Here is a 24,109-nt window from a genome sequence, read left to right as displayed (position 1 = left end):
CAAAGGAGGTTTGGCACTCCTGAACTTAAAGCTCTACAATTGGGCAGCGCTGACTCGCTTAGTCTTAGATTGGCAACTTCAAACTGCACACTTCACGATTCCCGCACTAGAGGAGGCAGTAACGGCACCACATGCTATTGCATATCTCCCATACATTCCATTTTCTGAATTGCCCCCCAACAATTAAAAATAGTATACTGTACAGGGACATTTTGAAGACATGGTGGCTAACCCTTAAATTTCTTGGTAGACAACCCCCCTCCCCAAACTTATCCCTTTAATAGGGAATAAAGACTTTGCAGCTGGAAATAATATGGCCCCCTTCCAGATATGGAAATCCTTTGGTATTGGCTCAGTAGGTGCACTCTTGGACCTGTTGTCGCACACGGTCAGGACGTTTTAAGACCTGAAAAACAAGTATAATATCCCTAACTCACACTTCTATTCTTACCTGCAAAGTAGACACTATATACATACCCTGGATCTTTTCCAGATAAGCCCCGCCAAAAAGTTAAGCCCCGCCACCCAAAAAACAGGATATGAAACTTGTAATATCTGGAAAAGATCCAAGACTTTTAAATCAGCCGCTTGCTTGCTGTAATGTGGTATGAGAGAAACTGCATGCTTTAGGCAAATTATCCAAAAACGGTTATGCTTGTACACAAGTAGAACAGAAAATAATCTACAAGTTTACCCTTTGTTTTACAAGAAGTTGTAATATCTGGAAAAGATCCAAGACTTTTAAATCAGCCGCTTGCTGTAATGTGGTATGAGAGAAACTGCACGCTTTAGGCAAATTATCCAAAAACGGTTATGCTTGTACACAAGTAGAACAGAAAATAATCTACAAGTTTACCCTTTGTTTTACAAGAACATGTATCCCAGTGACCACTGCACCAGCCTCTAACAAGTTAAATATAACTTGCAGGTTTTAGAATAAAAGATGCCACACACATACAATAAAAAAACACCTTTTTTTTGTTCATTTTAACATTCACGCTTCTGGTGGAAGTTAAACACTCTAAAAACTTACAGCTGTCACGCTTCTGGTGGAAGTTAAACACTCTAAAAACTTACAGCTGTCACTTTAATAAAGTTTGGTGTCTCTTACTTGCTGTGTGCTCTGTCACTCAGCACATCAGCTATCAGCCTTCCCAAACTGCTACGCACAAAAGAAAACACGCAGGTGTAAAAGAAAATAATGCATCTTGCACGCCTTACCTTTCCCAGTGTATCCCTCCCTCTGCTAGTGTATTTATTACCATAATATCCTAAACACTGCTTAGCCTCTCCTCCCATACTAAGCAGCCTCCCCTTCCTTCTTTTGTTGACTGGAACTCAGGTTGCATAGCGTGCAGAGCGTGCGTGCATTAATTGGATCTGCTGTCAAAAGTGGCGGGGCTTAACTTTTCCCGCGTGCACTTTTTGCATTACTGGCGGGGCTTATCTGGAAAAGATCCCATACCCTAATCAGTCAAAATACTAGCTTCTGGGATCTCTTCCCCTGTGCAATTACACACACAGCTTATAAATTAGGTCGTTTTTCTATCTCTCCAATCTACCAACTACTAACCTCACAGACCTCTAATCATGTTATGGGAAACACTTTAACTAGACTCAAGGGTGAGGGCATGGAAGACATCTCAATAGACGATATTAAAAATAGCTTGGTAAAAACTAAAGTGGCTAGTCTAGCAATCCCCCTGACTAGGATACTCAATGGAGACTACATCACCCCAGCTTGCCTGGTTCCCTGGAACCCTGCATGTCTGAATAGATCTATCAAATGCTACTCGCCCAGACCTACACTAAGTCACTACTTCTTTGAGTGCCCTCATATTAATCTTTTCTGGCATGGGCTCCAACACTGGATTAGGACTACTTTTCAAATTATCATTGTATATGATTTGAAAACAATTTCTCTCTTCACCTGGGATAGAGACTACAGTAACATACATAGCATGCTCACACTCTGCAAGCTACTTGCATTTTATTTTGGCTTTATGGATGTCTAGGAAATCCCCCTCCATATCTCAGTTTAAACGGAGGCTGCTCAGACAACTTTTCATTGAACAACTAGACACCAAATTAGACATTAAGCATCAACTGCGCATATTTCTTAAAAATGGCAAAACTATATTACTACCCTCACCCCCTCACTACAGCACCAAATCTTAAAACATCTTCTACATCACAAATTACTTGTGGAAGCCTCCCTCAGAGGAGACTGGAATATCCCTGAATCTGATTGCCAGGATAGTTTGCAACACACTAATCTAGAGGAGGTGCTGATTGAGGGTTAATGTCATAGCCATCCTACCCTCTTTCCTTACGGTCTATGGGGTTGGAGAAGAGTATCCACCCCTTTTTTTTTCTTTCTTTCTTTCTTTCTTTCTTTCTTTCTTTCTTTCTTTCTTTCTTTCTTTCTTTTTTCTTCTTCCCTTTTTACAACCGACCCCCTCATCCGAATGGAGTTTAAATTTAAATGAGATATTTTGTGGTCTTATTTCTAGGTCAGTTACTAGGTAATATTTTGTTAAAATAGTTTTAAGTGTTCAAAATGTTTGTTTGTTTTGATTGAGAAGAAAGAAAAAGTGAAAATGGTAAAGCGGTATTAGGTATTCACATGACCTTTTCTCATGCATCAACCAAGTAAGCTTCTAGTATGGACTGGAGGTGAAAATCCTCATGATGATCTAACAGACTTTGAAGAGCATTCCACACTAATGGACTTAGGTGTGTCAAACTTCAATGCCATTTTGTCATTGTTCTCACTTACAAATTGTTACTTGAAAGTATGAATGAGAGTTTCAATCATGAAATTGTTAGTATATACTTATCTTCAGAGCAATTTCACTATAAACGCTACATGGATAATAGCTGAAGCATTTAAATGCAGATGAGTCATATGTCAATCAAATGCTGAAAATGGCGACCAGAGCTTCAGCTATTCCAGGCCCAGGAAGAAGAGACAGCCCTAGTGGAATGAGACATAATTCTCTTAGGAGGCTGATGTCCAGCTGTCTCATAAGCTAACCAGATAACACTTCTCAACCAGAAAGAAAGAGTAGAAGTGTCCTTCTGACCCTTATGCTTACCAGAGAAGACAACGAACAGGGCAGTAGATTGCTGAAAATCTTTAGTTGCTTGCAGATAAAATTTTAGAGCATGCACAACGTCCAGGTTATGCAACAGTTCCTTATGAGAAGAAGGATTAGGAAAAAATAGAGGAATAACAATTTCCTGATTGATGTTGTGATTCGATACTACTTTGGGAAGAAATCCCAACTTAGTACGAATACCTTATCAGCATGAAAAATAAGGTAAGGGGAATTACACTGCAGAGCCGAAAGCTCGGAAACTCTGCCAGCAGAAGAAAAAGCAAGTAGAAATAAATCTTTCCAAGATAACAACTTAATATCAACCAAATGCATTGGCTCAAACGGAATCTGCTGCAAAACTCTAAGAACAAGGTTAAGACTCTATGGAGGAGCAACAGGTTTAAACACAGGCCTGATTCTGACCAAGGCCTGAACAAAAGATTGAACATCTGGCAGATCTGATGTTTGTGCAAAAGAATAGACAGCGCAGAAATCTGACCCTTCAGAGTACTGACTGACATACCTTTCTCCAGGCCATCCTGAAGAAAAGACAAAATGCGGGTCACAATCACCCAGAATGGTCTCAGGAAGCATGTTTCATGAGACAGATGGTCCTGAGAGATCCCCCAGGATAGAGAATCTCTCATTAGGGAGTCTAGAATTATCCCCTGAGAGAGATCAGAGTGGTCTCCGTTACATTGTCTGAGCATGCATAACTGTAGAGGTCTCAGATGGAAACTAGCAAAAGGAATAATGACCATGGAAGCAACCATTAGACCAATTACTTCCATACACTGAGCCACTGATGGACGAATAGAGGACTGAAGTATAAGACAAGAAGCAAGAATTTTGAATTTTCTGACATCCGTCAGAAAAATCTTCATGGACAGAGAGTCTATGATCGATACCAAAAAGCATACCCTGGTGTCTGGCACCAGGGAACTCTTTTCCAGATTTACTTTCAACATGAAAAAGACACCCTTAAATCTACTGGCACCTCTATACCTCAGCACTGCTGTGGACCGCTCCTGTCGCCAGCAGAGAATGTCCCACTAGATGAGGAATCGAAGCTCTCCCTCTCGATTATAAATCTCCTTATAACAGACCCGGAAAAGCAAAATAGAGACCATAACACACTCTGCTCCTAACACGGCTGTTACAGAGATGCCAGAGAGTGGAAGCAATTTGAAGTAACTGCGCCACAGATAAAAAAAAAGGTGCATATAATGGAGCCTAGTTCCTTCCCGATCACTGCTTAACTATCCTCTACAGTTAGTCGAGAACAACTGAAGGGAAAGTGAATACACAGATCCTCCTCTAAAGTAATGTCATAAAAAAAACAACTAACCTCTAATTGCCAGTCTCATATAATAGAAATCTGTCTAAGGTAATACCCCCTTACAGCAGATGCAGTGCCCCTCTATATGCCATTTTTTTATGATATATCTCCACATAGAGAGATAATTTAAGTCCCATGAAACTCTGCAGAGGATTTAACCCATAGAGTGCCGATTCCTTCTAACCTAGAAGGTGTGACAGATTCACCAACTTCTGACAGGGACCTGTAGAAAAAGAAAAACAGAGTAACCAACCCTGGTTTTCTATAAAGGGGTAGCATTGGTGTTAGAAGTTAAGCAAAGACCACTGCGCTGTTTTCTAACTGTTGAAAGCCACCATTATTCTTAATAAAGAGAATTACATGGACACAGCATAACCCCAATCCTTGCTTGCATGGAAAAGTACCCATTAAAGGATTAAATATCTTCAGACACAATCTTCGCACATCCTCCCGATGTACAAGGCAAAGAATGACTGGGGGCTTATGGGAAGTAGGAGTGATACTTAACAGCTCTGCTAGGGTGTTCTTTGTCTCCTCCTGGTGGCCAGGAGTTGAATTCCCACTAGTAATTAGAATGGATACGTGGACTCTCAATGCCATTGGAAAGAAATATGCCACTACCTATACTCCAAATAAATGCCTCCATCAATGGGCCTCAATGGGCCTCAACTCCATCAATGGGCCTCCATCAATGGGCCTCCATCAATCAACCCCTCTCATGGAAGAATCAAATGCACATCTTCATTCTTCAACCTACTTCAGTGGAGGCAAAGAAAATACTGAAGTGTTTGTGAGGTGGGAGGGGTTTTATAGAGCTCTTGGGGTTTGGGAATCTTTGCCTCCTCCTAGTAGCAAGGAAGAGTAATTCCCAGAAAAAAAGGATTGTGGACTCTCACCACCTGTATAAAACAAAAGCCATTGCAAACACGTTAAAGGGACAGTGTACTGTAAAATTGTTTTCCCCAGTAGTGCATTGGTGTTCCGGCAACAAAGGATGAAATAAAGAGAATGAAACAAATTAGAAGTAAGTTTGATAGAACATACAATTTTAAAGAACTATCTGAATGATAAAATCATTTTAGGGGTTTAATGACCCATTAAAGGCAGTGTTTCTCCCCAGGACCTTTTTAATGGGTGCACCACCCAGCTAATTTTACTGACAACATGGCTGAATATTAAGCTAAAATTAGCTCATATAAATTTTTTATTACACAAATTATCATTTAATAAATTTTTGTTAAATTATGCAATTAATTTGTGCTTTGGATTGCAGAAAATATGACATAACATTACAAAATATTACACTGCCACCACCCAGCCACCTGGCAAAATTTTCTGTGGCGAACACTGAAAAGTAAATAAAACCCAAAAATGTTCTTTACTAATTTAGCCAGAGCATACTATTAAACAAAATTAAATTTACAACTATTATCAAGTTTGCTTTGCATTCATGCTATTTTTTGTTAAAGCGATACCAAGATAGGCGTCTGGAGCATTATATTGCAGGAAATAGTGCAGCCATCTAGTGCATTATATGGAAGGAAATAGTGCTGCCATCTAGTGCATTATATGGAAGGAAATAGTGCTGCCATCTAGTGCATTATATAGAAGGAAATAGTGCTGCCATCTAGTGCATTATATGGAAGGAAATAGTGCTGCCATCTAGCGCATAATATGGAAGGAAATAGTGCTGCCATCTAGTGCATTATATAGAAGGAAATAGTGCTGCCATCTAGTGCATTATATGGAAGGAAATAGTGCTGCCATCTAGCGCATTATATGGAAGGAAATAGTGCTGCAATCTAGTGCATTATATAGAAGGAAATAGTGCTGCCATCTAGCGCATTATATGGAAGGAAATAGTGCTGCCATCTAGCGCATAATATGGAAGGAAATAGTGCTGCCATCTAGTGCATTATATGGAAGGAAATAGTGCTGCCATCTAGCGCATTATATGGAAGGAAATAGTGCTGCCATCTAGCGCATAATATGGAAGGAAATAGTGCTGCCATCTAGTGCATTATATAGAAGGAAATAGTGCTGCCATCTAGTGCATTATATAGAAGGAAATAGTGCTGCCATCTAGTGCATTATATAGAAGGAAATAGTGCTGCCATCTAGTGCATTATATAGAAGGAAATAGTGCTGCCATCTAGTGCATTATATGGAAGGAAATAGTGCTGCCATCTAGTGCATTATATAGAAGGAAATAGTGCTGCCATCTAGTGCATTATATGGAAGAAAATAGTGCTGCCATCTAGTGCATTATATGGAAGAAAATAGTGCTGCCATCTAGTGCATTATATGGAAGAAAATAGTGCTGCCATCTAGCGCATTATATGGAAGGAAATAGTGCTGCCATCTAGCGCATAATATGGAAGGAAATAGTGCTGCCATCTAGCGCATAATATGGAAGGAAATAGTGCTGCCATCTAGCGCATAATATGGAAGGAAATAGTGCTGCCATCTAGCGCATTATATGGAAGAAAATAGTGCTGCCATCTAGCGCATTATATGGAAGGAAATTGTGCAGCCATCTAGTGCATTATATGGAAGGAAATAGTGCTGCCATCTAGTGCATTATATGGAAGGAAATAGTACTGCCATCTAGTGCATCATATGGAAGGAAATAGTGCAGCCATCTAGTGCCTTATATGGAAGGAAATAGTGCTGTCATCTAGTGCATTATATGGAAGGAAATAGTGCTGCCATCTAGCGCATAATATGGAAGGAAATAGTGCTGCCATCTAGTGCATTATATGGAAGGAAATAGTGCTGCCATCTAGCGCATTATATGGAAGGAAATAGTGCTGCCATCTAGTGCATTATATAGAAGGAAATAGTGCTGCCATCTAGTGCATTATATGGAAGAAAATAGTGCTGCCATCTAGCGCATTATATGGAAGGAAATAGTGCTGCCATCTAGTGCATTATATGGAAGGAAATAGTGCTGCCATCTAGCGCATTATATGGAAGGAAATAGTGCTGCCATCTAGTGCATTATATAGAAGGAAATAGTGCTGCCATCTAGTGCATTATATGGAAGGAAATAGTGCTGCCATCTAGCGCATTATATGGAAGGAAATAGTGCTGCCATCTAGCGCATAATATGGAAGGAAATAGTGCTGCCATCTAGTGCATTATATGGAAGGAAATAGTGCTGCCATCTAGCGCATTATATGGAAGGAAATAGTGCTGCCATCTAGTGCTCTTGCATATGGATAACAGTCTTGCAAAACTGCTGCCATATAGCGCTAAAGACAGGTGGACATCCCTGCTTTTCAACAAAAGAACCCAAGGGAACAAAGAAGGGATGATAGAAATAAATTATAAAGTTGTTTTTCGTGGGCTGGCGTGGTGACGTCAAATGGAAAATAAAGTTATGGATTTTATATAACATAGAAGCTTTGTTTTCTACTAAACGTATGTGTGTTTAGTTCCTCCTCATGGTACAATGATTATATATATAAAAGATTTATAATCCTTTAAGTCAGCAGTTTTTATCCTCATCCATAACCGGAAATCTCATTTTATCAACTACATTTAAATCCTAGTTACCACTTACCCCCTTCAGCACTAGCCGCACCAAGCTTTTTCTTTTTATGCTGACACCAAGGGCAGTAAAGCCAATTAGAGGATCTTATAAACTGAGGAAACGACACATGCACAGACCCATAGAATTGCGCAGCTAAAAGAGAGAGCGCTCACACAAATTACTAATCCTTAATCAGAGGTATCAATAACCCCTAATGAGCCTCTAAAAGATAACACCCCCACCCCGACAACAGAAAATAAAGTGTTAACCCTTTCATAACATTAGGTAGAGGTAAGCCAGTCTCACACATGCTATAACAGTGCCTGCGTCATGCCAAATGTAATCCTGACCCAAGGATTAACTATGTCCCCAAATAATAAGCAGGATCTTTCTAAGTGCATAATCTCCACACCTGGAAGAAAAAGGTACTTACCTGCCAAATCCGCTGTCAGGCATGTAGACAGCTCAATAGGTATGCAAGGACACAGTTCCTCACAGAGACCTGTAGAAAAGAAAGAACAGAGTCACCTACTCTGATTTTCTATACTAGGGCAGCACAATGTTAGGAAAACACAATAAAGACCACCTTACAAGTTCCTAACTGCTTGAAAGCCACCACTACCCTTACTAAAGAGATTAACGCGGAATACGGCTAGACCCAAAAACTTGCTTGTAGAAAAACAAAATTTATGCTTACTTAATAAATTTCTTTCTTTCCGGATATGGTGAGTCCACGGAATCATCAATTACTGTTGGGCATATTACTCCTGGCCAGCAGGATGAGGCAAAGAGCACCACAGCAAAACTGTTAAAATGACACTTCCCTTCCCACAATCCTAAATGCATTTTGATAGTTTTTCACCACTAGAGGGCATTAGTTCACATGTTTCATATAGATAAGATTGAGCTCATGCATGTGAATTTACCATGGAGACAGCTCTGATTGGTTAAAATGCAGGTCTGTCAAAAGAACTGAAATAAGGGGGCAGTCTGCTGAGGCTTAGATACAAGGTAATTACAGAGGTAAAATATGTATAATTATAACTGTGTTGGTTATGCAAAAATGGAGAATTGGTAATTAAGGGATTATCTATCTTTTAAAACAACAAAAATTCTGGTGTTTACTGTCCCTTTAAAGCACACACAACCTCCAAGTTGTGTAACAAACGTTCTTCAGAAAAGAAGAACTATGACAAAGAGAAGGAACGATTTCCTGATTAAAATTTCTGTCAAAACCACTTTAGGAAGGAACCTAACTTAGTACGAAGAACCGCCTCATCGGCATGAAAGATAAGGTGAATCACACTGCAAAATTGAGAGTTCTGACACTCTTCGAGCAGAAGAGACAGCAATAAGAAACAAAAGATAACAACTTAATATCTATGGAATGCAATGGCTCAAACTAAGCTTGCTGCAAAACTTTAAGAATAAAGTTAAGGCTCCCAGGAGGCGCAACAGATTTAAACACAGGCCTGACAAAAAGATTGCACATCTGGCACGTCTGGAAGACGCTTATGCAGCAAAAAAGAAAATGCAGAAATCTGACTGATAAAACCTTTCTCCAGACCTTGCTGTAGAAAGGACAAAATTCTAAGAATCCTGACCCTACTCCAAGAGTAGCCCTTGGATTCACACCACTAAATATATTTAGCCCTATCTTATGGTAAATCTCTCTGGTAACAGGGTTGCAATCCTGAATCATGGTCTCAATGACCAACTCAGAAAAACCACGCTTAGAGAGAAGTAAGCGTTCAATCTCCAAGCAGTCAGCTTCAGAGAAACAAAATTTGGACAAGAGAATAGACCCTGAATCAGAAGGTCCTTCCACAGAGGCCGTCTCCAAGGTGGAAGAGATGACATCTCCACTAGGTCGGCATATCAGATCCTGCGGGGCCATTAAGGGACTATTAGAACCGATGCTCTCTCCTGTTTGATACGAGCAATGACTCGTGGAAGGAGAGGAAACAGGTATTCCAGCCTAAAATCCTAAGGAACCGCCAGAGCATCTATCAGAGCGGCATGTGGATCTCTTGACTTAGAACCATACCTTGTCAGCTTGGCATTTTGCTGAGACGCCATCAGAGCCAACTCCGGCACCCCCCATTTGAGGGTTAATATGGAGAACACCTCTAGATGGAGTTCCCACTCCCCATGATGAAAAATTTGTCTGCTCAGGAAAACCGCTTCCCAGTTGTCCACTCCTGGAATGTGGATGGCAGATAGACAACAATTGTGAGCTTCCACCCACTGAACAATCCAAGTCACCTCCTACATGGCTAAGGAACTTAGAGTTCCTCCCTGGTGGTTGATGTAAACCATTGAGGTGATGTTGTCCGAATGGAACCAAGCTAAGGACAACTGAGGCCAAGCCATCAGAGCATTGAAAATCGCTCTCAACTCTAAGATATTAAAGAGGAGAACAGACACTTCCGAGTCCAAAATCCCTGTGCCTTAAACAAGACCCAGACTGAAAAGTGAAGATAAAATCAACTGCAGCTAGATCCAAACTCCCAACCTTCTGGTTGAAAAATGGCTAAGCTATTTACCGGCTCACAAGAGCTCGCTGTTAGTCGGACAGTAGACTGCAGAGAAAGGAAAAGCAATAAATCCATGAATATCTGACCTCTGTTAGAAATCTTCTCCTATATAGAGAATCTATTAAGGTCCCCCAAAAAAATCACCCTTGTAGATGAAACAAGGGAACTCTTCTCCAGATTAATTTCCCTTCCATGGGAAAGTAGACTGGACAAGATCTCTTGAAAGAGAGTTTGCTCGAAGGATGACACCTGAATCATACATTGTCCAGAAGAGCACCCTTGCAATACTCGTCCTTCAGATCTATGTTCTTATGAACAGACCCTCTAGAACCCAAAGAGAATGGATACTACTTTGAAGATCAGAACCTGAAAAACTTGAGGTAAAACCTAGATCCCATTCCCAGACTGGGACTGGAACTATCACTCCCAGAGAAGAAGGACCTGAACCCATTTCAAGGAATGCCTCTTATTATACCTAGATTGCAGATACTCTAGACGGAGAAATCTGTCCCTGGGAGGTTTAGATTGGACTCCAAAAGACATTACTGACCCTGCAGAAAGGGGAAAAGGAAAACTATCCTATAGCCTTACTCTCTTGACGTGTGGTAGAAAAACAAATTTTTTTACTCGTAAAGTCAGAGGATAATTCTTCCAGACCAAGTCCAAACAAGGTCTTATCCTTGAAAGGAAATGCCAGCAGTGTGGATTTGGAGGAAACATTACATGTTGAACCTGCAACTGCAGAACTATAAAGCCTAGGCTATACCACTAAGCAACAGGTAGGCTTCTCAGCTTACCAGCGGGCTAGTACAGTAAGTTTAATAAGACAAGGCATTATTCTAAATAAACAATTAATCCTCCAGCTTCTTATCCATGGATCTGTAAAAGGAGCTAGCTAGCCTCCACAGGGATCTAAGTTCACTGAGCCATAGTAGAAGACCCCCCTTCTACTAAAGACAAAGTGCATTAAAATGGAGTCAGCGACAGGAAAGTCCTTTAAAGCAGGGTTCTTCAAACTACGGGTCGCGACCCATTGCTGGGTCCCAACACCAAATTCACTGTGTCGCACACAGGCAGAACTGAACTGTTTAAAAAATATATGCAAGTGTATGGTAGGCAGCTGCACTGCAGATTCTATTTAGTGCTCACAGTGCTAACTCTAAAGCGGGCAGCAGGCTCAGAATCACTCTGATCTGACTACAGAGGCAGAGAGTGCAGCCAGAGCGTCTGAAAACATCACACTGAACTATTTCCCTGTACAACCCCTGCACTCTCTACATTACACTGTGATGAGTTGATCGCAGTGGGACCCGCCTCCTGCACTTTGTATTAGTTGTTACTGGGGCTGATGGTGCTCTGTGGATCCCATTCGTATGGATTGCGGGGAAGTGGAAATGGACAACCCTACAGCTGCTGAATTTACATGCTCGCCTGTCTGGTAGGTCAGAAGGGGAGGGGGGCAGGGGATCCTGCAGTTCCTATGATGTGCGGGTACAGCTCATGTTACAGTCTGTGCAGGGCCCTCCTAATGTCTCTCTACCTCCTGCTAGTACAACAGGGAAAAGGTAATTTAACTTCGGAGGTCAAGTCATATATTCTTCCTTCTGCTCTGTTTTTCATTTAACCCCTTGGCTGACACATGTACATGATATAAAAATAATGGCCACAAAAAAAAATCGAAATTTGATAACACAGCTTCAGCCTTCTGTAGCAACCAAAGGGTTAAATGCAAGACAGAGTGTCTGTGTGTGTATGAGTGTGTGTGTTTGTATGATGTGTGTGTATGAATGTGTATGTGTGTGTGTATAAATGTGTATGGATGTGTGTTTGTATGTGTGTATATGAATGTGTGTGTGTGTGTGTGTATGAATATGTGTGTGTGTATGAGTGTATGAATGTGTGTGTGTGTGGGGGATGTGTGTGTGAGAATGTGTATGAATGTGTGTGTGTGAATGTGTGTGTGTATGAATGTGTATGTGTGTGTATGAGTGTGTGGACAGGGTGACAATTGCTTTCAGGGCCACCATTGATTGTAGAAAAGTGCCTGTGATGGGGAGATTCCCCAGAAGCATGAGCAAGCAGTGAAAGCAGTAGAATCAGCCTGATGCATTATTTTTCCTTGGTAAAATTAGTTTTGTTGTTTTTTTTTTTTATTTTAGTGGAATGATAATGATCAGAATTAGAGGTATCATGCAATGCCAATGTTTGGTTACATTAATAGAAGCAGCAATATCAGTTTGCACCAGTATGTATGGTGTGTCATATACTTTTATACCACTTTCATGTTTGACTACAATCAGGACTAAAGTACGCCCACATTTTAGTCACTTGCTGTATCTTGCTGTATATTCCTTCAGAAATTTTCAGACAAAATATAAAAATAGGGTCATGAAGGTATGTGCTATCATTGCACTGGGTCTTGGGAAAAAAAGTTTGAAGAACACTGCTTTAAAGGACGAGAGACAGAGAAAGGTATCCCTAGTTTCTCTTATTTCAGTGAAATTCCCATAGCACGTCTAGAACACTTCCTCATAGGAAGGTAAATCATAGAACTGATAAAGTTTACATAAACTTCGAAGAGTTGACAATGACAGGGGGGATCGGTGTCGTCCAAGTAGCTAAAACCTCCTTCAACATTGAACGAGGTGTTGAAGCATACATCTGAAGGAGACCACTTCAGTATCAGATGAAGGATTTATACTGTCCAGATCTGAGATTTCACCCTCAGAAAGTACCGGTGAATCCTCCTCACCAGACTTAGAACAAGGCCAACCTGTGTAGCAGCATGCAGAGCAGAAACCTTATGATCGGAAACTTTAAATGTCCTCTTGCATTTTCCCTGTAATAAAGGGAAAACAAACAGACCAAGCCACAGATAACGCAGAGGATACCAGAGCTGAAATTCTGTATGCAAATACACTCCTCCTAGAGATTGAGTGGAACCGCTGGGCACTGCATGTGATGCCATGGAGGCTTGGTACTTTTAAGGAGAAAGCTGTGGCATAGCCAGAACAGTATCATCCTGGGAGACATAAAGGACATAGGTTCTGTACAATTCATAGCTATTGTAAAAATTCAGCACAGAAAATTAAACATTCTAATTTATTTTAGTTTTCCAAAACATTCCTAGAGACAACAGGCTCCATCAAAAGGAATCTTTATAATCTAAAGATTAATTCCAAAAGAGATATATAGGACTTACAGAACAACAAATGTTTCTAATAGCCTTTTTAATACCTAGAAACAGGCTTTATTCTAAACTGTTGAAAGTAAAACTAAAGTGTAACCTTAAAGGGACAGTCTACACCAGAATATTTGTTTTTTTAAAAGATAGATAATCCCTTTATTACCCATTTCCCAGTTTTGCATAACTAACAGTTATAATAATATACTTTTAACCTCTGTGATTATCTTGTATCTAAGCCTCTGCAAACTGCCCCTTTTTTCAGTTCTTTTGACAGACTTGCAGTCTAGCCAATCAGTGCCTGCTCCCAGATAACTTCTCGTGCACGAGCACAGTGTTATCTATATGAAATACGTGAACTAACACCCTCTAATGGTGAAAAACTGTTAAAATGCAATCTGAAAGAGGTGGGCTTCAAGGTCTAAGAAATTAGCATATGAACCTCCTAGGTTAAGCTTTCAACTAAGAATACCAAGAGAAAAAGGCAACATTGGTGATAAAAGTAATCTGAATCATGAAAGTTTATTTTGGCCTAGACTGTCCCTTTATGATTTAACAGGGACAAAACACTTAAAGGGACACTCAGGTTAAATTTAATTTTCATGATTCAGATACAGCATGTCATTTTAAACAACTTTCCAATTTACTTCCATTAAAAAAAATGTGCACAGTCTTTTATATTTACACTTTTTGAGTCACCAGATCCTACTGAGCATGTGCAAGAATTCACAGACTATACGTATATGCATTTGTGATTGGCTGATTGCTATCACATGGTACAAGGGGAGTGGAAATATACATAACTTAGAAAATTGTTATAAATAAATCTACTACTCATTTGAAGTTCAGACTAAGTGCTATTGCATTGTCTTGTTATCTTGCATTTGTTGATTATGCAAATCTAATGTGTTGACTGGTCCTTTAAACTAAAAATTGAACGCTTCCATAAAAACGTTATCATCATGTACTCTATTGAATTGCAGGAAGAAGATAATACACTCCTTCTCAAAAACGGCATCAAGCCTTAGCAGGCGAAACGCTTCAGGGGTGTTGTGTGAGACGATGGGTTCCCATATGTTGTTATAATTTTAAAGTCATAATCTATCCGAGGCAAATGGGTGGTCAACTATGAGATAATTTGTTATATTTAAAAGATCCAATCTCCAGATATGGGGATCGCTAGCAATTGATATAGTGGTGCTATAAATAATTTTACCTATCTCAGAACCTCAATGTTTGGTCAATACAGAAGGAGGGCAAAGATTGGCTTAGCTATATAGACGGATAAGTGAAGCAACAGTTGTATTTGAAAAAAGTAAACTAGTATCACACTATTCAAATGCATACTTAGGTAAAAGGTAAATTGGCAAGAAACCTTTTTTTTACGTAAAACGACTATGAGGTGGTGTATCGTAATTTTAGTATAGTTGAAAATATTACCTACGATATTCCAAGCACACACAAGCTAACCTGTAATGTTAGACAAGTTAATGCGGGAGCGCAATTATATACAATAAAGTTGGCACACGAAAGTCTTTAATAATATAAGATCAGCTAGATAACATCTGCTCAGATAGAGCGACATTCTGCAATATAAGAATTCACAATTTGCTAATTTATATGCAAGATGATAGAGCGTTACAACAGTGTAACAAAATAACAAGAGAAGCATACTAATAGTCAGTGGTAACACTGTTTATTATCTACAGCAGTCAGTGATAATTGTAACGAATAAACAGCTGACAAATTTACTCAAGTGTATCAACTGCTCAGATAGAGAGCCATCCCACAGTATAAGGATTCACAACTTATGCATCCCCACACTATTTGAACAAAAGGTTTCTTATTTTACGTAAGAAACCTTTTTTTTACGTAAAACGACTATGAGGTGGTGTATCGTAATTTTAGTATAGTTGAAAATACAATTCATAGCTATTGTAAAAATTCAGCACAGAAAATTGTACAGAACCTATGTCCTTTATGTCTCCCAGGATGATGCTGTTCTTTAATAATATAAGATCAGCTAGATAACAGCTGCTCAGACAGAGCGACATTCTGCAATATAAGAATTTACAATTTGCCAATTTATATGCAAGATGATAGAGTGTTACAACAGTGTAACCAAATAACAAGAAAAGCACCCTAACAGTCAGTGGTAACACTGTTTATTATCTACAGCAGTTAGTGACAATTGTAACGATAAAACAGCTGATAAATTTATTCACGTGTACCACTGCTCAGACAGAGCGCCATCCCGCAGTATAAGGATTCATAACTTGCCAATTAATATACAATATGTTAAAGGGTAAAGCGTAATAACAGTGTAACCTAATAATAAATGTAGTATGCCTACAACTAGTTGAAACACTGGAAAGTATTCATTGCAGTCAGTAACAACTGTAACGATAAAAAGATGACAAACACATCTAAGTGTAATAATTTATTTACACACTAAAACCTTGACCACCTTGAATAGACTCAAAGGCCTCTATTTATCAAAGGTCTTGCGGACCTGATCCGACAGTGCGGATCAGGTCTGGAAAACCTTGCTAAATGCGGAGAGCAATATGCTCTCCGCATTTAACATTGCACCAGCAGCTCACAAGAGCTGCTGGTGCAACGCCGCCCCCTGCTGACTCGCGGCCAATCGGCCGCCAGCAGGGAGGTGTCAATCAACCTGATCGTACTCGATCGGGTTGATTTCTGGCGATTCCTGTCCGCCTGCTCAGAGCAGGCAGACAGGAGCTTGATAAATATGGGCCAAAGTCTGAACATACCCAGGGCCAGTTCATGTGCATTAATGATTACTTTATGTATTGCCAGATGATAATCAATTTCTGATGATTACACTCAATATGCACATAGAACAAGGAATTGTATGACACAATTCCAAACATCTTAGAGGATTATGAGATAGAAATAAATAGCATATGTCACGGATATCAGACGGATAAGGCTACCCCCCACCCCCCTACAACCTCACCTCTGTTGTTTCTCAGTGGTTTTTGGGCTCCTCAGAGCAACCACCATCTCTGGAGACTGTTTGTTTGCTCTGTGTTGGCTTGTTTTTGTGTTCAGAGAAGAGTTAGTTTATGACCAGGAAAACCCTCATAGGCTGGCCGGGCTCCTGAAACTCCCGGTCGGCTGCCTCACAACGGATACCCGCCTAACCCCTCTCAGGCTGGCCAGGCTCCTGGAACTCACGGTCGGCCACAGGACAGCAGAACACCCGCTAACTTTAACCCAGGTCGCTCCAGCAACCATGTGCCCCAGAGCTCCGCTCTTTTGGGGATTAGTAGCCCCAGGGGAGTAAAAGGGGTGGGGGAATTGCCGGAGGGGAGCTCCTTTGGGAACTGGGGGTTTTGGACACCCCTAACCCCATAACTTCAACGGACTGTAACTCCGGTGCCCAGTAACGAATCATGCTAATTTTTGGACTGTGAAATCTGAGGACCGAGAGCTTTAAAATGACATCCTGGATGTGCTGCCGCTCAACCGGGATCACCCCGAAACCGCCACCCATATGTATTGGGATTATGTGGGACTGTGGCTCCTATGGAGGTGTCGGGCTGTCTGGAGGGGCGGGAATGGCGGGAAAATAGTGGGATTGTCCAGGGACTTATCAAGATGAGCTGTCTGTATAAAAGGAGTGCATGTTTTCAATAAAATCAGTTCCTGTGTAACCTGAATGCTAGTGTGTCTAGTTATTTGGGTGAGCTCCAGCTAAAATCACTATCCTGAGCTACATAGCAGCACTGGTCAAGGAATACAAGAGGCTACTGGATCTCACTAAGCAGCGTGCCAGGTGCATACAGATCTGGGGTGCAGCCCTCTGGGATTCATGGAGCTTGACTGTGGAGGAGTGGCAGCAAAGAGAAAGGGAACCAGGGCTGCTGGACCCTGATCAGCAGTCTGGCTCTGAGCTTATAGACTTGGACAAGGGAGCCGCCCCAGCAGAATTGCTGACAACAGGGCAGAGAGCCGCCGGCCTCTGCCCAGCACCTGTAACAGCTCCAGGAAACCTGGGAGCAGAGGTAGTCGTCCTCCCTCCCCTTACAGAGAACCCCTTGCAGGTAGAGATGGATGTCAATAACTCTACCCAGCAACAGAATTCCTTCCCGGGAGTGGAGACAGTCAGTCTCTCTCCCCAGCGGCAGAGCCATCCCCTGGGAGCGGAAGTAGTCGTCCTCCCTCCCTGTAAACAGAACCCCTCCCTAGGAGAGGAGACAGTCAGTCTCTCTCCCCAGCGGCAGAGCCAGGAGCCGGGAGAGGAGACAGTCGGTCTCTCTCCCCAGCGGCAGAGCCCTCCCCTGGGAGAGGAGGTAGTCGTCCTCCCTCCCCGTAAACAGAACCCCTTCCTGGGAGAGGAGACAGTCGGTCTCTCTCCCCAGCGGCAGAGCCAGGAGCCGGGAGAGGAGACAGTCGGTCTCTCTCCCCAGCGGCAGAGCCATCCCCTGGGAGTGGAGGTAGTCATCCTCCTTCCCCGTAAACAGAACCCCTTCCTGGAAGAGGAGACAGTCGGTCTCTCTCCCCAGTGGCAGAGTGTAAGGGTTAACTCCTGTGACAGTTCTTGGATCCTCCTCTTCCTGTTCAGGCTTATTTAAACATGCTGTTTGCCAGCTACCTTTGCTGGTTAATTGAGTTTGCCACTACCTTACAAGCTGCTCAAGCATCCTGCCTTTTTACCTTGTCTCCGGATAACCTATCTATTCGCTGTGTTAGGAGATTCCTACACCTGTGAAGCAACTTTGTTCCACCGCTGTGGAAGTAAATCTACTGCCGGAGCGCTCCGTGCTCATCCTGAACGTTACACTGACGTATCACCTGACGCGTCATCAGCTCTCCCTGCCTCAGAATCTCACAGCGTGCACGCTGACTCATCGCTGCAGCTCTCCGGCTCCTCTCCCAAACAACTACCGGTATCAGGTCTGATTGTACCATTACTTCTAACATTTTAACACACTATCTTTGTTACACAGATGCCTGATATTTCTTTCACAAGTAGCCAGTATTTAGTTAGGTCATTTAAGTTCACATACTTACAACTTTGTAATTTACTGTGTTTACCTTAAACCATTATAAGCCTCCCTGGGTTTTGTTATATGTATCAGTTTGTATAACGTGAACTCAAATTGAGGCTAAAACTAAATTTCACTAAGGGAATATGCAAACCTTGTTTTGCTTTACCTAGTGATACACAAACTTATATATTTCTTTACTCTGATATGAATACCTGGTTTAGAGGAAATTAGTTTAAAGGTTATACATAAATATGATCTTTACACAGAGCCAGGAGCCGGGAGAGGAGATAGTCGTTCTCTCTCCCCAGCGGCAGAGCCATCCCCTGGGAGCGGAGGTAGTCATCCTCCCTCCCCGTAAGCTGAACCCCTTAATGGGAGAGGAGACAGTCGGCCTCCCTCCCCAGCGGCAGAGCCAGGAGCTAGGAGAGAAGACAGTCGGTCTCTCTCCCCAGCGGCAGAGCCATCCCCTCGGAGCGAAGGTAGTCATCCTCCTTCCCCGTAAACAGAATCCCTTCACTGGAGAGAAGACAGTCGGTCTCTCTCCCCAGCAGCAGAGCCAGGAGCTGGGAGAGGAGACAGTCGGTCTCTCTCCCCAGCGGCAGAGACATCCCCTGGGAGCGGAGGTAGTCATCCTCCCTCCCCTTACAGAGAAGCCCTTGCAGGGAGAGACGGGTATCGATATATCTCCCCAGCGGCCGAATCCCTTTCTGGGAGAGGAGACAGTTGGTCTCTCTCCCCATGGAGCGGAGGTAGCAGACCTCCCTCCCCAACGGTAGATCTCCTTCTCTGGAGCAGAGACAGACGGACTCTTCCCTCAGTAGCTTGGCAGGGTCTCTACCCTTTTCTTGTCCTGGAGTATATCTCACAGGGGCAGGCAAGGGGGGTACCCGCTCAAGCAGTTGGTGCCACAAGTTTGGGCACCCGAGTTTTGCCTGCCCCACCAAGGAGCAACCTCAACCTACAGTCTGGGGTGGGTATACCACCGGGAAACCGGCACTGGCTTTGTTTGTGGGTGGGTCAGCCGGTACTCAACAGAGTGTCACAGAGGGAGACAGTTTGGCCATGGAACTTAAGGACACTGGAACTTGTGGAACAGCAATTGTTTGGGAGACGGCCTTAGCAAACTTGTTTGTGACTTTGCATTTTGTGACTATCCCTGCGCCCAGGGCGCAGGGTATAAATGCCAGCAGGAACCCCTCAGGGTGCCCCAAGCTCAGGAGAGATGGGATAACCTCTCTTAGCAACCGAAAAGTGGAGGGCCACTGTCGGACAGCCCCAGGCCGACCCGTTAAGGGTCTAGCCAGGTCTGCCGAACTGGAGGGGGGAGATGTCACGGATATCAGATGGCTAAGGCTACCCCCCTACAACCTCACCCCTGTTGTTTCTCAGTGGTTTTTGGGCTCCTCAGAGCAACCACCATCTCTGGAGACTGTTTGTTTGCTCTGTGTTAGCTTGTTTTTGTGTTCAGAGAAGGGTTAGTTTATGACCAGGAAAACCCTCATAGGCTGGCCGGGCTCCTGGAACTCCCGGTCGGCCGCCTCACAACGGATACCCGCCTAACCCCTCTCAGGCTGGCCAGGCTCCTGGAACTCACGGTCGGCCACAGGACAGCAGAACACCCGTTAACTTTAACCCAGGTTGCTCCAGCAACCATGTGCCCCAGAGCTCTGCTCTTTTGGGGATTGGTAGCCCCTGGGGAGTACAAGGGGTGGGGGAATTGCCAAAGGGGAGCTCCTTTGGGAACCAGGGGTTTTGGACACCCCTATCCCCATAACTTCAACGGACTGTAACTCCGGTCCCCAGTAACAAATCATGCTGATTTTTGGACTGTAAAATCTGGGGACTGTGAGCTTTAAAATGACACCCTGGAAGTGCCGCCGCTCAACCGGGATCACCCCGAAACTGCCACCCATATGTATTGGGATTATGTGGGACTGTGGCTCCTATGGAGGTGCCGGGCTGTCTGGAGGGGCGGGAATGGCGGTAAAATAGAGGGATTCTCCAGGGACTTATCAAGATGAGCTGTCTGTATAAAAGGAGTGCATGTTTTCAATAAAATCAGTTCCTGTGTAACCTGAATGCTAGTGTGTCTAGTTATTTGGGTGAGCTCCAGCTAAAATCACTATCTTGAGCTACATAGCAGCCTGTTCCAGGCATAGGAAGAACACACTGGAAGAGCTACCTAGTCTGGGTAGCTGGAGTCTGCCACAGGGTGGGACCCTGAGTACTGGTGCTGTCAGGCATCAGGGGTGGCTACAGGCTGTGGTCACCTGCCAGCTACATAGCTGCAGTCAGCAGGGAGGAAGCAGGACCCCTTTTGGCGGAGCTACCCAGTCGGGGTAGCCGGGGGTATCCATCACAGCATAGCCCACCTTTTACTTGCCACCCCACATGTGGAGATCTTTTTCTGATAACAAGTGAGTCCTGATATTACATTTACGCAATAAAGGCCAGACAAGCAATAAACAGGTCTCACTGTTACTCTCACATCCCAGTTACTCAGGATAGGGATTTTTAATTTATGTTCACCCATCTTTTAAGTGTTCAAATAAAAGTTTAATTTTAAATATTTTCTTTGCCTCTACGATCATTCTGGTCAGAGAGTGCTAAAAAAAGCATTTCTTTCCAGGGAATTCTGATCCCAATTGTTCACATTGTTTTGAATAAAAATGCTAGCATCACTCCTCACGAGGAAATATTAAATTGATACTAATATATCAAGTATATTGTGAATAAATATACCAGAGGAGTCTGCCTTTATAGTGCCCTTGCCATTGCATGTGGAGTATACAGTCTTAACTCCTTCAGTGCAAGCCTCCTAACCCCAGAAGACAAAAAGGCACTTACCTGCACATCTAGCTGTCCGGCAGGAGGACATCTCAACCGGCATGAGAGGATGCCACTCCTCGCAGAGACATGTGAAAAAAAAGAAAGAACAGAGTAAACCTACTCAGGCTTTCTATTGCATGGCAGAAGCATGTTAGGAAAATGCAGCAAGGCCCACCTCACAAGTTCCGTCTGCGTCAAAGCCACCACTGCTCTACTGAAGAGACTAACGTGGGATACGGCTAAGCCCAATCTTGAGAGGAAAGATCAGAGCAAGCCTACTCTGGCTTTCAAAATAATAAAATCTTGATTGAAGTGAAATAATCCAATCTTCTTCATGTTGGGATGATTATTATGCTAGGCTACATAGCCATTATTATGCTAGGCCACATAGCCATTATTATGTTACACCACAAAGCCATCATTATTATGTCAGGCTATATAATCATTATTATTATACATTATAACTAAGAATTGCTTATACACACTTGCACAGACGTATGCTTAGTTAGTTTCCTGTTCTTAGCATATGCTAACTTCCCTATTCTTTGTAGATGCTAACTTTCCTATTCTTTGCAAATGCAAAGTTCCTTGTTCTTGGCAAAATGCTGAGTTCCTTGTTCTTGTGTATGTCTGCATTTTTGCTAAGGTCAGTGTTCTGAGAGAATGCTGATTGTACATATTACTATGGTATAACCCATATATGGTCTTTGCCCATTAGCATCCTGTTCCTGTTATATTTTGCTATAAGTATGATCATTATACACATAATAAGAGGAGAACTGCTGAGAAACACCATTGTGTTTGTGTCCATTGTTTCTTGGTGGTCCCCCAGAGCTCTGCTAAAGGAAGGTGCCATCCACTCCCAGTCAGGGACTCCGGCTAGGTGATTTTCCCCACAAATGGTGGCAGCGGTGGGATGGGATACGTGACCCCGTGAGGTAAGTTGAACGGTGTTGTTATTCTACATACATAATCCCTTCACTTATTCCGGGATCCACAAACATCCCATCCTACTTAAAAGGATAGTCTACACCTTAGTCATCTTAAAGTATTACCTTAGATTAAGCTTCAAAAAGTCTCCTGCACCCTTTCTATATCATTCTGCAGGAACAGTAAAAAGTTATTGTAAAATGAATAGTGTTTCTGGCCAGTTTGAAATGGCTGCCAAGCTCAACCCACTAATGACATCATTATCTGGGCTGCATGTGGCATCCAATCACAAAAGGCTCACTAGTTGGATTAAGCAGACTGTCAATGTTATTCAGCAGAGTGCCTAGATGCAGCCCAGATTGGGATGTCATCAGTGGGCAGAGCTTGGCAGCCATTTCAAACTGGCCAGAAACAATAGTGATTTTAAAATAACTTGTTTACTGTTACTGCTGCATGATATAGAAAGGGTGCAGGAGGATATTTGCATCTTAATCTAAGGTAAGTCTTTAAGAGGACTAAGGTGCAGACTGTCCCTTTAAATATAGGGGGAAATTTTATGTATTAAATCTAGGGTAGATTTGGTCTTTTGGTAAGACCCCTCATATATAGTCTAAGGTAGACTTGGTCTTTTGGTAAGACCCGTTTTAAGGATTAAAGTTTCTTGGGTAGAAACATAGGAAAATATTGAGTACTGACTGGGAGACTGGTAACCGGAACTCAGGTGTTTTTGTGTGAATGTGGTGTATCATTTTTGTATGTTCACTAATTTGTCTAGTTGGTGTATTGCTTATATGCCTATCTTTAATATTGTATACTTAACCTTTACTGTGTTATTTTACATAAAGTTATTTTTTGTATTAATCTGTTTATACGTAATGTATAGAATTGAGCTATAAATCTTCCGTGACATTTCAAGACGCCCAGATTCACTGGTGAGGGGAGACCCTGTGATCCAGGAAAATCGAAAGCCAGTGGTTACCGAATGGAAGATAGATTAGATATTATAAAATTTTACCCTTTTGCACATTTAAGCATTTGAGCCAAATATCTGGTTACAGGATTTTGTCGAAGCCTTCACGGTTTAGTAAAGCCGGGCCAGATAGTTCGGTTTTATGCAAAAGGATAGATAACTAAATTGTTGTTGACATTGTGTTGTTACGTATGTTGTTGATATTGTGTTGTTACGTATGTTGTTGATATTGTGTTGTTACGTATAAGATAAGTTAGGAGTTGAGAATGGGCGAATCCCAGTCTAAACAATTTCCACCACCTAGACCGGGAGAGACTTGTAAAGATTATGTGGGAAGGGTGTCGCCCAAAGGATACGCATATGTTGTTCCCTGGGTAGACAACATAGCGGGATGGACGGAGGCCATGAGAAGCTCCGATCCATTCCCTAGAGATGGGGGATAATGATAAATTTCATATGAATATGGTAAAAGGGTTGTGTCTAGGTGATGAAGAGGCATTTCCTTGGTATAAGGGTGATCTCGGCTGGGATATGGAGTATATGAAAAAGGGTGGTGAGAATTGGTTGACAGTTGTCCCACATTGGCAGTATACTGATATAGAGGGGAACAAAAAGGGGAACAAGAATAAGCAAAGGCAAGTAGTGTATTTAAGCCCCTCAGCT

This window comes from Bombina bombina, chromosome 7 (genome assembly GCF_027579735.1).
Source record: "Bombina bombina isolate aBomBom1 chromosome 7, aBomBom1.pri, whole genome shotgun sequence".
Taxonomy (NCBI): Eukaryota; Metazoa; Chordata; class Amphibia; order Anura; family Bombinatoridae; genus Bombina; species Bombina bombina.
The sequence above is the reverse complement of the archived record's forward strand: the minus strand, read 5'-3'. Positions refer to the sequence as shown.